Below are 15,192 nucleotides of genomic sequence, written 5' to 3' on the forward strand. Positions count from 1 at the left end.
ATGGAATGAATTTGGCTCTAATATTATCTATCCATTATTATAGGTACTAGATTGAAGATGTGAAAGATTCATGATGGAAGATGTGAATAATATCATTTAATGGCTCCATGTCTATCAAAGATAGCTATTGAAACAGCGAATGCTGCTTTGTCATTATCGGTTACTTCTGAGTCTTCGTGACTTGTGATTTCAACTAGTAAGAGATGATTTGTTCATCTTGTGTACAAGATATTCTTAGACATGTTCTTTAGTATTACAATTCAAAAGCATCCTTTTTTTCTTTTGTCTGCCTTTTCTGATAGACTAGCTTTTATGTTAATGGCAAGATTCTTGTTGGCAGTGCATTGCCTTTGTACTTTAATACTGGCTTTTTTGGGGGGGAGAAAATAATGATTTGAAATCTTCCTCCACTTTATTGTCTTATTAACTTTGCTGTTTTTCTATGCTCATATATTTAAAAAATATAAATTATTCTTTTTTAAAAAAATGTAAAAATTCAGCAAAACAACAAACTTTTTTCAGCTGATGTCTGCTTCAAGACTGGAATCTCATGAAAACATTTTAATCATTTTTTCACTTATCAACAAGTTTAGTTAATTCATGTTTGTTTATACACTTACGTATGTGTAGATAATGCTTATTATAAATTTTTCAGAGATGATGCCATTTCCCAAAATAGAGTCTTGGGTAATCTTAAAATTAATATATTTATTGTGGCATAATCCATTTGTTTGCCTTTGGTTTTGCACATCAGGTTAAATTGATATTAGGACTCCACATGCCTTAAATATTATTCAAAAGAAGCATGTTCAAATACTCAAAAGTTATAACATTATCTTTTTGAAGCAGCTGTGTCATTTTCAGACTTCTCTGGGAACCTGGAAAAATATTTTTAATGGGTCAGCTCATTAAAATAATTGCATTTTGTTAAAGTGGCGAAATATTTTTGCAAGCATGTGAAAGCCACTCCAAAATTCTGTTGTGCACACGCACACACACACACACACACACACACACACACACACACACACACGTTTCCAAGCATTCCTCCAAATCATTTTCAACTAGTTTTTTTTTGTTTCTCTGTTAAATTTTTTGTTATCATTTTGGTTTTATCTTTATTAATTGTTAAACCTGCCACTTCTCCATATCTTTCTATCTCTTTAATTAAATTTGGTCCTGGTTTAATTGGTTCTTCCACAAAGAATACAAGGTCGTCCTCCAAATCATTTTCAAAGCACACATAGCATTGATGGATAACTTCTGGAAATTGCTTCCAGAGGTTCCCCTTAGCAAAATTAACAAATTAATTGACTTCAGTTGTTCAGTCTGGCTTGGGTTAATTTACAAAACTTGATATCATATCTATGTTGATATCATACTGAGATATGAGCCTAATAATTTATAAAGAACAGAATCCATATTTGCTATTTTGCCTAGATGCATATTAAATCTATGACTGAATTTACACAGCACACAAAATCATTATATCATTTATTTGATTCTCATTTACTGTGCGCTCCATTATTGTTTATAAGCCATGGTTTATAGCTTAGTATTTTGTGTGTTAACCCAGGCAACTATGATTTATGGAATAAATCATTGTTTAAAAAAACTACAGGGTAACACTACATTTGTATAGTCTACACCAGGGCCCCTCAAATTTGGCAACTTTAAGACTTGTGGACTTCAACTCCCAGAATTCTGGGAATTGAAGTCTACAAGTCTTAAAGTTGCCAAGTTTGGAGACCATTGATCTAGACCAATGTCAGTCTTATATAAATTAGTTTGAAGGCCTCCCCAAAATTTAGTTATATGTTTGTTTTCTCCTAAGATATTAAAATTATTAATGCTAAAACTTACGTATTTACATTTTAAAATTTTATATTGTTTTTTCATCTGACTATAAGTTGCCCTAAGTTACTTGATAGCAGTATGGATGGCATATGAATAATAAAATAAAATAAAATAAATGATGCTTCTGAGTTCCAAGCCTAACCCCCATATCATATTTTGGAATCATATATGAACTCAGTTACTTATCTTTCTTCTACCATCTACCTTTGGCAATATCATGTATTTTTGATAACAGGACCAAACTTGCAGGATTCTAAATAGGATTTCAGATTTGTATCGTACCTGGTATTTCCTTTAATAAAATAAAGGTTCTAAACAATATATGTATTAAAGAAACAGAAAAATATTGATACAATGAAATATTAAATATGTAATACTGTATTATATTTCAACAATTACTATGTATTATCTATTGTCATTTATTACTCTGCTTTATTACTCTACTTTCTGAAGGGTCATACATAACCTCATAGTCTGCTCATTTAATAAAAGAAAGGTGCAGAAGAAACCTCAAGGACAATAATTAATTCTGACACTTCAGTTTTTGTTGTTGCTGTTGTTGTTCAGAAATGACATACTATCTTTCTCAGCAATTGCCTGCCTTTGTCTTACACATCTAAGGCTTAAATATATTTATAAACCTATGCCAACACAAGACTAACCACTTGCAGGTGAATATTTAATAAGATTATGCTTTTGTACACAAATGCTTCTGTGGCAAAACTATTTATGGAGGGTTGAGACTCAGCAAGTCCCCTAGCAGAATCTGTGGCAGGAATAGTGACACACGGAAATGGTAAAGGGGGATTATATTTCTGTATGCTTTATAACAGGGGTGTCCAACATTGGCTACTTTAAGACCTGTGGACTTCAACTCCCAGAATTCCTCTTTACATGCCATTGTTTGAGAGATGGAGAGAATGGATGCATTTCTTAAATCCAGCTTCAGGTGGCTTTCTAGCCACAGTGCAGATCTTTATTGGGAATTGAGACTTCAATTGTTTCTTGTCTCAATTAAGTGGAAATTAATAACTTTTCAGGCCATTGAAGACAGATGGGTGCTGTAGGACCGCTGCCACATAATGGGGAGAGGGACTTATGGTGGATTGACATTTGAAATGAGACACAGGGAACTGTCTCTGAGAAAATGCCAACCCTGAGTGAACTCAGGTAGCAGTATTTATTGAGAAAAAACACAAGCAAATATACAGTATGCATATTCAGAAAACAATGACCTCAACAGGAGATTACTTCACCAGCATGAGAACACACAATCTTGGAAAGTCCCAGATGTTACCTTGCTAGGATGAGATCATACAGCCACGGAAAGTCTCATGGGAAAGTTTGGAAAGTCCCATGAGAAAGCACAACTGTGTACCTTGAACTTTCACCCATTTTCCTATTCCTTCTAAACTTGCAGAATCAAACAGGATGAGACACTCATGAGCAAAGGTACTCCTACCCCCACCAAGAATGCCCACATCTCCCTAGACTTACTGCTAGTATTCAAAGGCCTTACAGAAAATGATAAAATGATTAATAAAATATATTACCACATTCCCTCCTTTTTTATTTATTCAAAGATAGGGGGTGTTTTAGTGGCATAGTACACAGTTCCCTCACGACCTGATCCCACACGCCGGAAAACTGAGGTACACATTTGTAATAGATTAGGAATACATTGAATAAAACAACATAATAAGATACATATAGCAATAATAATAACAACCCCTTGCAATAAGGAGCGAAACCATGATCCATCAGGAAGCCAGGACCACAGACTGTCCCAGAATGATGCATTAAACCCATCGGCTCCAGATTGATGCTGAGCAATACGATCTTCCATGTCCTGAACAGTCTTTGTAATGTTTGGCTCATAATTATGTATAAAAACACAACAATGTGAATGAATTAAAGCACAAACTCCTCCTTGAGCAGCTAACATAATATCTAAAGCATATCGATTTTGCAAAGTAACTGTACGAATTTCAGACATTTCTACATTAATCATCTTAATATTCTTTATAGTATCATTAAACATAGCAACAGTAAAATTATTTAAAATATGAATATCCCTATAGTTCATAGCAATTCCCAAAGGCGGGATGAGACCTCGAGAAATTTGTGTCCATAGATTACCTCCCATGGTTAGGATCTGGAATTGCTCTGTTGTAGCACAAGACAACTGTTTTCTCCAGGTTGCATTCTTTATTAAATCTTTTTCCTCAAAAGGCACTCCATGCAATGTTAGTCCTTCTCCCACTCTCCCAGGAAGGTGCATACACAACCAACAATTGGTGATGTTCAAGTTTTTGGCAGTTGTGCGCAAATCTTTAATGTAATTATTATCTGTCCACAAATCATCGCCCAATTCTCCGGCACGCTGAACATGCTGTCGCTGCTCTCTCCGCACCCGAGCAGCCCAGGACAGATTAGGCAGAATCAGCAGGATCAGGAACCACAGATGCGCCATCCTGCTCCTCCGAAACTTCCTTCACAGGTGCCTGCGAATGATCAGGTCGAACACACCGACCAGGAACCCAACGAATTTGACCAAGATGTTCAACTGCTGCATAACCACGTCCCCACGTTATCAGCTCAGCAGGAACCCATGCTGGATCTGGAAGGAACCGCACCAACACCCGAGGTCTCACCGCATCTGTAGAAGGAGAAGAAAAATGCCTGCTGGCCGCGCTCGCAGGGGGGTTACCAGACAAATTTAAAAAATTTAAAGTATATAAAGCTAGATTTAATTGATCTTGAATCGCCGGAAGCCCCAGGAGCTTCCCTCCTTTTTTATTTAATTTAGTCAACATGGTCTTGAGCGTGGAATTATGACGTTCTACAATAGCTTGCCCAGTAGAATTGTATGGAATCCCAAATTTATGTTCCACGGACCATTGTTTGCAAAACTGATCAAAACCGGTGCTCCGATAAGCCGCACCATTATCAGTTTTTAAAGTTTTAGGTGTACCAACAACTGAAAAAGTCTTAATGCAATGATTGATGACATGTTTAACCATCTCACCTCTTTGAGGGATAGCCATTAAAAATCCTGAGTAAGTATCCACAGTCACATGTATATATTTCCAGGGCGCAAATGGCGGATATTGAGTAACATCCATTTGCCAAATCATTGAGGGTTTCAACCCTCTGGGGTTAACTCCCATAGGGATATTCGTGCCCTGCTTTGAACAAGTTGGACATTGTTGAATTATGGCAGCAGCTTCTGCAGTAGTAAGTTTGAATTGCTGTGCCAATGCTTTAGCGTTTTGATGAAAATAACTATGACTGTTCCATGGCTGGACAGTGAGAACTGAAGTTACAGCACTGTCAGCTTTGGCATTACCTTGTGATAAAATTCCAGGCAAATTACTATGACTACGAATATGAGCAACAAAACACACATTCACACGCTGCTCCAAACATCCTTGTAACAGCAAAAGCAATCTTAAAATATCAGGTGATATTCCAGGAGACAAATAAGAACCTGCTACAAAGGGTAACAAATTATACACATACAATGAATCCACTATTAAATTAAAATCCTGATTGTGAAAATTTTGAAAAGCCAAAACTACAGCAGCAAGTTCTGCCTGCTGGGCAGACTTCTGCTCTGAAGTCACTTTTGTATGCCAAATTCCAGATTTATCTTTCCAAACACAAGCACCAAAAACTTTCCCTCCATCAGTAAAAACTGTAGGAGCATCTGATATGCCCAATGGTATCCTTTCTTACATTTTGGGCACACTGATTTAGGACGAACACCCTGTCCCATTGATCTCTTATTCTGCTGACTTTGACCTCCTCCAGGAGCCCGACATTGCGCTTTAAAATGTCCAGGCTTCCCACAATTGAAACAATTCCCCTTTTGAGCATGTCCTGTTTGTAAAGCCAGAGCTAAAGTCTCCATGTTAAAAGACTGACTCCCAACCTTCCTACATGCATTAATCAAATCCGCGATTTCTCGCTCTCCACTTGCTACAAGTGGATTTAAAATCTTTCTGCAATCTGTGTTAGCTTGTTCTACTGCTAACTTAAAAAGCAACTCTTTCTGGGCGAATTGATTATCAATTTGTCTTTCTATAGCCAATTTCAGTCTGCTAATGAAATTTTCATAGGGTTCATTGTTCCCTTGTTTGATGTTAGTAAAGGTCTTCTCACCACCTTCGCCGTCAGGGAGAGCCCCTACGGCTTGAAAAATTATTTGTGGGAGAAGAACGAACCCTTCCTCAGGCATACCATCTCTCTGTTGTTCCACTGTTGTAAAATTACCAGCTCCGTAAAGCTGATCTGGGGTAACATTTGCTGTTCCCCTCTGGACTGCCAGCTGTCTCCATTTCTGATCTAACACCAAATATTGAGCTGGAGTTAAAATCATATTCAACAGAGCTTTCCAGTCAGCTGGAATCATTTTATTTCCATAACCAACTGCTTCTAACAATGCCTGAGTATATGGCGATCTAACACCATATTCTTTTGCTGCTTGCTTAACTTCCCTCAAAATCCTGAGAGGTAAAGGCTTCCACTCCCGCTGCGGATTTAATGCAGCATCCATGACAATTTCCACTGGATTAAGTTGAACTTCTACTCCAAACTCCACCAAATCATCTCCTGATAATTCCCCTCTATTCTTTGCTTCTTGAATAGCTGCAGTAACTGCATCCACCTGAACCCTTAAAGGTAAACTCTTATCCTCTGACAAAGTATTTCTAGCGCCGGACAGTCCCCCAGATTTATCTGGAGGTGCCGTCGGCGGCAACAAACGTACCGCATGGTAAAGCGGCAAACCTTCTTCGGGGGGTGCTAGGAGCGGTTGTTCATAAGTAGCTAACGCATCCATAATCACCCTCCAGGTTAACAAAATTGAAGAAGGGGCACGAGGTTCCTCGTGCAAAAATTTCCCTATCTTTTTCCAGGACTCTACTTTAATACTACCTCCCTCCGGATATGACTTAATATTTTTCCAAACATACTGTAGTAAGTCCTCAATTTCTTTCTTTCCTACAGCACAACCCCTACTGCCAATTCCAAACCCAAAACTATTCCCAATGATCCCTCTCAATTCCCTGATGTGCTCTTTCTGAGCCTTGAGAGATCTCCCCCATACTCACGAAAAGAATCTATCTTCGTCCAGCGAAGAAGATGAGGGCCCAGTCGACGTCCGCGACGATGAGTATAGGATGCGGGAAACGTATAGCCTTCCAAGCTATCACGTCGGGGTCACCATTTATGGTGGATTGACATTTGAAATGAGACACAGGGAACTGTCTCTGAGAAAATGCCAACCCTGAGTGAACTCAGGTAGCAGTATTTATTGAGAAAAAACACAAGCAAATATACAGTATGCATATTCAGAAAACAATGACCTCAACAGGAGATTACTTCACCAGCATGAGAACACACAATCTTGGAAAGTCCCAGATGTTACCTTGCTAGGATGAGATCATACAGCCACGGAAAGTCTCATGGGAAAGTTTGGAAAGTCCCATGAGAAAGCACAACTGTGTACCTTGAACTTTCACCCATTTTCCTATTCCTTCTAAACTTGCAGAATCAAACAGGATGAGACACTCATGAGCAAAGGTACTCCTACCCCCACCAAGAATGCCCACATCTCCCTAGACTTACTGCTAGTATTCAAAGGCCTTACAGAAAATGATAAAATGATTAATAAAATATATTACCACAGGACTCATCCAAAATATTGTTTGGAATTATAAGACAGGCCAACATATTATTTATTAAAAGGATTAAAGCAGACATATTCTTGCTAGTTTAGTGAGCTAGTGATATTAATGACAAAAAACAATTACATTGGCAAGTGTATAGTGAGAAGAAAAAGCTTAAACAAATATCTTGACTTTCAGAGATTTTAAAAAAATCTCAGAGTGTAAATTTTGATGAATCTTCTCCAACCTGGAAAAGCCCAAAATATGTTGGACTTCTGTTGTTGTACAGTAGTACAAAATTTTGTTTTTTCTCCCTTGCAATTTTCAAATGGGAAAAATGGCTAGTACTACATTATAGCAAAGAATGAAAAATAGTTCTTTTTCTGTTAGGAATTTTTGGATTATCAACATACTTGATAACATGCAATTCATATCAATATGCATATACTTTACCCAATTTGTATTGTATTTATTATTTTTGCCTAATCATTCAGTAATTTTCACCTATTTATATAGTACCTCATCTTTCAGGATAATAATCTTTCTAAAGTGGCTTGTAATCCATGTTAATAGTTGTAAAGTAAAATAGTACCATATAAGTATTATTCCAGGAAAAAAGGCAATACAAAATCAAGAAAAAATAAAAATAAAAAGAGCTGTTTGGTTACTATTTTTTCCTTTTCTTTAATATTCAAGCTTTTATTTTTATTTTTTATTTTTTTGTGCTTCTACCCTTTTGCAGTGTTTATAAGCATTTAGACCCTGTTAGAAGCCATACTGTATAAATAATAGTATTTGCCATATTCCGTACTCTATATATACATACTATCTATATACAGTACTATATTGTACAAACAAGTAACAGCACAATGTAAGCTAAGTATTAAACTTAAGAAAGAACCCTTTATTATATAACAAAGACCTTGATGTATTTTACTATTGTTTATGAATGCCATATTTAGTTTTGATATAAAATTTAAAAACATCGACATTTTAAAAATCATTTTGCACAAAGCTGATGTTTCTACAAACTCTTGTTATTTCTAGGCACTTAACTATTCAGTCATGTGGCAAGGGATGCTTTTTGTAATCAGTCCAAGCTATATTCAAGTTGGTCTTCTTTCTCTTATAGTTTTCCAAAATCATCTTGCTAATTAGCTAATCTTTCATCCTTCTGCTGTTCGGGGTTGGTTTCCTTCCTGCTCAAATGGAAAAAGCTTGTTTTCAAATAGATGCTGTTGGATGGAATCAACTACTATACCAGTTAGCAATTTGAAAGTTGCTGGTAAGCAGGTAATTGGCCTCTAGTTGTCTACTACTGCCCCTTTTGTTGGATTTTTCATTATTGGATAGTTTTGCCAGATATTAACTAAACTTTATTTTTACCTCCTTGTAATATATTGTTAAAATGCTTAATGATAAACTAGTGGAATCTAGTCTGATATTTAACTAAAAAGCATTGCAATTATTATCTATAAAAGTTTATCTAAATATTAGAGCAATAATTTAGTCAATACTATATAAATACTATTTTATCCAAATAATATAATGCATTAGTTATGTTTTGTAGTAGTACAGTAATACAATTTTAAACAGGAAAAATAATAATTAAAGTTGACAAGAATTTTTAAAGTTCTCTCCCACAGTGGCATGGTTAGCTCAAGTGTATATAATGCCTCAGGAAGCAACGATTGATGGTGTCACCACTTGCACTTGTGAAGATTTGCATTTTTAAAGTAATTTGGAAGGAGAGGCAGCATTAGTAGGCTAGCCTTTGCTTAAAGCTAGCCCTGTGCAATGCATAATGTATAGGGTATATGTTGGTTAATGGTGATTGCAATTTGGATGGTCACTATTGAATTCAACTGTATAGTGCAATATTAATGCAATATCAGGGGTTTTCAATTCAATGTATAGAAGGTGAAGGATGTGTGTTTATTTTCATAGTCATAATGTACACTGAGGATGATATTTAATTTCATTGTATGAGGTGCAATGACAAACAAAAGAAAAGAAAACAACTAAACAAGGCTTTCCACTCTCTGTACTGCTTTCTTTCCATCTAGTGATTTTCCTGACTTGCAGCCCAGATGTAGTATGCTAAATACTGTAGTTCTGTGTGTGAAAGGTAGGAGATAGGGCAGATTTCTTGAATGGGTGTTCCTTGCCTTCCTATCCTTCCCATAGTATAGTAGTTGGCAAAAGTTCTATGGGGATAAAGGATCACTAGACTAGGTCAGATATCTTGGGAGAAAATGGCAGTGATTGATGAACTACCTTGCTTTTAAAATCTAAGGCTATGAATTAAGAGTTTACATTTTTGTTCAACTTCAGCATAATTTCCCACACATAATCCTTGCTGGTAGATAGGATATTTGAGCATTCAAACATATAACACCATTTCTTTTTCTATTGCTTATGATGGTAAGGGTAAATGTAAAGAAGTCCTTCCAGATTTTATTCTGCTAGCCATTGTCGACTATAAAGGCCAATGCTCAAGGGCCGTTGAGCAAGCTCTGTTTGAAAACATTTCAATGGTCATGTGGCCAAAATGACATCACAGGGTGCTGTTACCTTTACCACCAAAGTAGTACCTATTTATCTATTCGCAATTTGCATGTTTTCGAACTGCTAGATAGGCAGGAGGTAGGGGAAGAACAGGAGCTAATCCCATCACACAATGCTCAGGCCTTGAACCTGATCTGTCAGCCTTCAAGCTGACAAGCCCAGCATCTTAACTGCTGAGCCACGATGCCACCCAGATTCCTTATGATGACTATCTAAATTAGATAAATATTATTATTGTTGGGGTTCTCATCTCTTATCTTTTAATTGCAACTCCATAGCACTAGAATTAGGAGCATTAGGCAGTACTTTGCTGATCATGGCTGTTGGGAAAAAAAATCATGTCTGTTTTGTTACATAGATGGCAGATTATCTGGAAGTCCAGGATTGTATGCTAAATTGGAGAACTAAAGAAAATTACAGGAAGAAAGTATAAAATTATTTATGTATACCTGCAGATAAATATATATGGAATTACTAAATAAATCATCAGGTCAACTAATGGAACACTTCACCTTTTTCAACAAACTTTATTCATGACATTCTGCTGAAACTTTGATTTATTCAGTAGGCGATTGTCAGATAATGTATTGGACAATTATAAACTAAATTGCTTTATTCTGAGGAGGAAAGTTATTTTAGTGTCTTACTGGTCCCTGGAATAAAAAAAAATGCTAGACTATATCTTTCTCTCTTTTCTATTTAAGGGTTGTTTCAATTAGTGATATGATTTTGTACTTCTCTCTCAGAAAACAGTTTGAGGTGGTCTGTACACACAAAGTAAATCTAATATATTAATTAGTTTGACTGAAAGGTAGGTACTCAGCTTCTCTGGATAATAAAATCAGTCTGCAAAGTTGTGGGGAGCTCAAAATACTTTGAGAGCCCATATAAATATTACTTCTGGTGATAGTGATAAATGCCATGTGTCAGGTTTTTAGCCCTATAGTTCCTGATTGAAAGGAATGCATAAAATAGATGTCAGTGCTCACAGAAATAATCTTTATCAGTTCAGTTATATTGGCCAAAAACTTCCACAAAGTATTTTCTCAGGAGACAACCTTCTAATTTTTTTCTCTATGTGAGTACTTTTTCTTTTTCCTTGTCTCCGTCTGGTACTGCTAGACAGTGAATTTCAGGTGTTGTGTCCAGCAGATATGTCACCCAATTCTAGAGTCATAAACCTGTTAATGATAGCAGCTTTTCAGCAAAGCAAGTACTTAGGACTATTCTGTTTTGTACAATGTGGACTGAAACTGGCTGGTCCACAGCAATTGGCAGCACTGAATCCCAGAGCACGCAGTTAATAATATAGCCGATTCACATAGTGACACACACTGGATATGCACCTAAATTGTCTGGTAGCTATGATAGAAAGGTCTAGAAATAGAATAATATGAAATAGGGTAATACGAACTTGACAAAAGATATATGGATATTACTTACTGGCAAAGACCTCAATTCATTGCATGCACTAGGTCAATGTTGGCGAACCTTTTCAGCACCAAAATGCCAAAACAGGAGCGTGCACGCATGGGGGAGCGCCGGAAACTGGAAGAGCTGAGCCTCCGGTTTCTGGCATGTGCATGTACGCCAGCTACCTGGTCTTCCAGTTTCTGGCACACAGGCACACGCGAAGACCAGCTGGCCGGCACACATGCATGCACCAGAACCTGGAAGAGCAATGGGTGATGGCTGGCGTGCCCAGAGAGATGGCTCTGCGTGCTACTTCCAGCATGCGTGTGCCATAGGTTCGCCATCACAGCACTAGGTGCTTCCACATGTTTGACTACAGTTCCCTTCAATTCCTCTCTCCAGTTGATTTTCCTACTAAATATCTTGTATTAGCTGTACCAATTTCACAGGGGAAATTTCAGGAAGATTTAGGCACTTGGGCTAGACCACTCAGAATTATTTTTATACTATGTTACAAAAAGAAAGGTATAAAGCCTAACTATATATTGTGTTAAATACCAGGATGACTCATAAACTGGGACGGGAAGGGAATCAATCAAGAAAGAAGGAGGATATAACTCAGATAAGAGGTGTGAATAATTTCCATAATTTTGTATTCTATTCGGTAACACTACCATAAAAGCATGAGGGGCAGACTTAGTAACATTTATCCTCCCCCAGTTCTTCCCTTTCTACCTCCCCCAGTGCCACCCTAGAACAAATCTCTGATTGCATCAGTTTCTTAGTTTCTCTTGAAGGAGAGAAGACTGCAAAAACTCCTTTTGTTATATTAAGGACTGAGTGCATCTTGCCATCATAAAGCTGGCAGTGCTATATGGCTCAGAAGAGGAAGCCAGCAAGTTTGAATGCTTTTAATACATCTGTTTATAATCCTCATGGTGTGGTAGAGTCTGGGTTTAACTTATTAATATGGCAGCTGTTAAGCCACACAGGGTACAGTATTCTGCTGTGGAGTAGACCAGCCCTGGTGCTGATGACCTGAAAGTGGCAACTGAAGTTGCCCATTTAGTTCTACATAATTTCTGGAGTATGTTGTTCATAATATTGATTTTTGCCACCATGTTCTCCAAATGCATCTTATAGGAGAAAGTCCAGTCCAATGTTACTCCAAGGTACTTTGGATGGGGATTATAGAGGAGTAAGTTGTTATTTAAGTAAACCTTCTGGTCTATGGTGTATATTTTATAAAGAGAACAGCACTTTCTCATATAAGCCTTCTCTGAACTGATATAGCTTGAGAAGTTTGTCATCTCTCACAAGATTAACTCACAGCTAAACATAGCTGGATTAGGGCAATATGACTTAGCATGTACATATCTTATTTATTTATGAAATGTATATGCTGCCCATCTCACTAACAAGTGACATATTACCTACCAGTTTTTTCAGTTTGCAAATACTGTACATTCTATAATTTGGCTAGGGTGGCTGTTATGCTATTTTATAGATCAAGATTGAGACTGAGAGAATGTTGCCTTTCTCAGAACTATTTGCCCTGGAATCTTTTTATATTTTTCAGAAGAAACCCCACAATGTTCAATGGTAATAGTTCGATTGAGACTGCAATTGGGAATAACTCAAGTTATTAAATGAACCAGTCACTAAGTGAAACTGTAAGTATGCTTATGATCTTACTTCAGTTTCCTTTGTTTACAGACCTGCAAAGGTATTGGTTGTAAAGTTACTTTTTTATCACTATCATAACTGTGAACATTTATTAAATGAAGCAGCTGTTAACTCTCTGATAAGAGTTATGTTTGAGGTAAAAGTTCATCAGTTCTGATTCTTTGCTTCCGGGTTACACCAGCTTTCCACTAAGACAAGTACATTTATTTTCCCAGTCTGCCTGAGATCCTTAGCAGCCTCTGGATGCCCTTGCTAATGCTGCTGTTTCTTGAATTCTCCTCCCCATATTGCCTTGCCAGGTATTTGGTGGGGAAGAGAACACCTTCTTCCACAGAAGAAGAATGCTGACCAAATCTTCCACAGAAGAAGAATGTTGACTAAATTTAAAAAACATTTGGAGAGACTGCTGAGAGCACCACTGCGGACACATCAATAGAATCGATCCTGGTAATCTCTTCCTCGTACAGGGGATTGCACAAGATTAACCACTCTACCACCTCCCTTGCAATCCCCCTGAAGTAATTGCCTCCCTCAACAATCTTTACTCCACTTCTGTTGCTCCCTAGGAAAAGGCAGCTTATAGCCTCTTTCCACTCAGCAGCCTCTTTCGTAACAATCTATGCCAGAGAAATTGTTTTCTCTGTATGAAACAGAATGTGTGAATTGATGGGTGTCTCCTGCTTGACATATGAAACCAAATCAAATGCTGTATGTAGCACCTTACAGTTCAGCAGTGGCCACTATGAACCTCCTGAAAGAAAATTCTCCTTAATTAAGGGCTCATTGTTGTGCTTCCAGGTTTTGAATGCAGTATAATATTCTGAAAAGGATTTTGTATTGGTTAATGAATGGCAGCTAATGCTATTCAGCACTAGCTGTACATTGATTTATTTTAGATTTGGATCATTTTACCTTTTTTGACAGTGAAAAGCTAAAAAATTAACTTGCATAAAAGCGATTAAATGCTGATTAGGGTTTTTTACTCCACCCTTCAGAAACTGTCATTGAAAGACATTTAAGCTGCATGTGCTGTCAGCATATTGATGTTTTTTGGAGGTCTTATTCTGAATAACTTTTTTCACTGGCTTTCCTGCATATTTCAGCATTAAATATCTTCTTAATCAGGCAGACTTCTGTCATGACAATCACACTGAGAATGTGTGTGGCTATTTTTACATCATATATATTTCTCCTATGTAGACATAGTGTTCTCTGATGAACAAAGTGATCACTAGAATTAAACCAAATGTTTTTTAACAAATTTGTTAAAACAAATCATGCCAGACAGACATTATTGTCTTTTTTGATAAAGTGACTAAACTAGTGGATCAGGGAAATGCTGTGGATATACACTGCTCAAAAAAATAAAGGGAACACAAAAATAAGACATCCTGGATCTGAATGAATGAAATATTCTCATTAAATACTTTGTTCATTACATAGTTGAATGTGCTGACAACAAAATCACACAAAAATTATCAATGGAAATCAAATTTAGCAACCCATGGAGGTCTGGATTTGGAGTTACACTCAAAATTAAAGTGGAAAAAAACACTACAGGCTGATCCAACTTTGATGTAATGTCCTTAAACAAGTCAAAATGAGGCTCAGTAGTGTGTGTGGCCTCCACGTGCCTGTATGACCTCCCTACAATGCCTGGGCATGCTCCTGATGAGGTGGCGGATGGTCTCCTGAAGGATCTCCTCCCACACCTGGACTAAAGCATCCTCCAACTCCTGGACAGTCTGTGGTGCAACGTGGCGTTGCTGGATGGAGTGAGACATGATGTCCCAGATGTGATCAATTGGATTCAGGTCTGGGAAACAGGCAGGCCAGTCTATAGCATCAATGCCTTCGTCTTGCAGGAACTGCTGACACACTGCAGCCACATGAGGTCTAGCATGGTCGTGCATTAGGAGGAACCCAGGGCCAACCGCACCAGCATATGGTCTCACAAGGGGTCAGAGGATCTCATCTCTGTACCTAATGGCAGTCA

At 37.4% G+C, this 15,192-nt stretch overlaps 1 long non-coding RNA gene across 2 annotated transcripts in view; it reads left to right on the forward strand.

Annotated features, from left to right (window-relative positions):
- Positions 1–12,117, forward strand: part of LOC148130688 (uncharacterized) — a 37,948-nt gene extending 25,831 nt beyond the window's left edge. For both annotated transcript variants that reach the window (XR_015749595.1, XR_015749596.1), the window contains exon 4: positions 12,072–12,117. This is a non-coding gene — a long non-coding RNA (uncharacterized LOC148130688). The remainder of the gene's footprint in view (positions 1–12,071) is intronic.
- Positions 12,118–15,192: the final 3,075 nt, after the last annotated feature.

Source organism: Notechis scutatus, chromosome 4 (genome assembly GCF_049901735.1).
Source record: "Notechis scutatus isolate UNSWTSFEM ecotype Mainland chromosome 4, rNotScu1.2, whole genome shotgun sequence".
Lineage (NCBI taxonomy): Eukaryota > Metazoa > Chordata > Lepidosauria > Squamata > Elapidae > Notechis > Notechis scutatus.